Below are 1,790 nucleotides of genomic sequence, written 5' to 3'. Positions count from 1 at the left end.
TGTGTTAAGCAGAAATAAGCCAAACTCAGAAGGTCAGGGGCCATATATTTCCTCTCATATGTGGGTAGCAAGAGAGGGAAAAGGAAAAAAAAGGTGGTGATGCTGGGGGGTATATTGTGAAAATTAAAGGGAGATTAGTAGAGGAAAGAGACCCAGGAAAAGGAAGAGGAGAGAGAAGGGGAAATTGTTGGGGAGTGATATTGGTCATATTATATTGTTACATTGTGTGCACGTACAAATATGTAACAACAAATCCCATCATTATGTACAACTAAATGCACCAATACAAAATGTGGAAATTAAAAAAAAAATAATCAGTATTGCTACCTGCAATGGCAATGACACACACATATAATCTCAGGGCTCCAGAGGCTGAGGTTGGAGGATCACAAATTCAAGGTCAGCCTGGGAAATTTAGTGAGTCCCTTTATTAGAATAAAATACAAAAAGGGATGGGGATATAGCTCAGTGGTAAAGTTCCCTGGGGTTCAATCCTCAGTGCTGCAAAAATAAAATAATAATGATTAAAAACAAAGTAATAATACTTGCCACTGTTTATTTAAGCTTGTTTGGCCAGGTGAGCACTGAGAGCTTTGTGGAGGTAATCTGGCAAATCCTCATAACCCTGGGAGCTGGTCAGTACTTTTATTTTTCTGCAGAAACCTCTAAACCTGAGATGTTAAGTAACTTGCTGGAGTTCAGAGTTAATGGATTGGGACTTATCGAAGTTCTGTGGGTTCATTTTTCTCTGCTTTTGCGAAGCCCAGGGCTCAGGCAGCCAGATCCAATTGTACTGAGGGCAAACTCTCCTCTTCGAATGTGCCCTCCTTTATTTAGACACCAATACCCTTGCTGTTCTGGGTTCTTCCTATTCAGCAAAATGAATGAGAAAAAGTAGGATCCCTACTTTTAAATTTTTACTCAAGTTTAATATTCTTTTAGAAATAAAAGTGTTTGTTTCCCTACTTTTATTTCTCAAGCCAAAAGAATTAAAAGAATTATAATTTATTCCCAAGCCAATTATTATTATTATTAATTATTCTTCCCTATTTGGAAGTCCAGAAATAGGTTGAACTTTAATTAAAAGCAGCATGATTTGAGCTGGGGATGTGGCTCAGCGGTGGAGCATTTGCCTAGCAATCGTGAGGCCCTTTGTTCAACTCCCAGTACTACAAAAAGCAAAACAAAAGTTTCATGATTCAATCTTGGAATGTGGATCAGACAGACAATAATGAAGCAAACTAATGAACACCCTGAGGGGAACCACCCTACTCCATTGGTTGGTTGAGCCAAATCCTCAGCTAACGAAGTCAGTTCCAGAGATTCCTTCCATCCATCTTGTTCTCAATCAGTGCCTTTCAGTATTTGCACAAAATTTGCCCACATCTAAAGAGCCGCACACTCTCACACACTTTATTTCCACATGCTGTTCCCTCAGCCTCACTTACCAACCCCTTCTTTGCCTGGGAAGTTCCTTACCCCTCAAGTCTCAGGTCAGTGTCACCATCCCTTATAATGCAAAGTGTGCTCATTTGTTCACATCTCTCCCCTTCATTTCAATGTTAAATCATTGCAGGCAGAGACCTAGTCTCATCACCTTTGGAATAACTCTAGACCTGAGCTCCCATGTTGTGCCTAATATGCATCTAATAAAGGTTTTGCAGTAAACTACTTTTGTATCTATGCATCAAAAGCTAAAAGGTCCTCATGCCCTTTGACCTAGCAATCCTGATGGCAAGGAACTTATTTAATGGAAATAATTGAACAGGAGAAAGAAAATAACACAGATG

Source organism: Marmota marmota, unplaced genomic scaffold (assembly GCF_001458135.2).
Source record: "Marmota marmota marmota unplaced genomic scaffold, marMar, whole genome shotgun sequence".
NCBI classification, from domain to species: domain Eukaryota; kingdom Metazoa; phylum Chordata; class Mammalia; order Rodentia; family Sciuridae; genus Marmota; species Marmota marmota.
Note: the sequence above shows the minus strand (reverse complement) of the source record.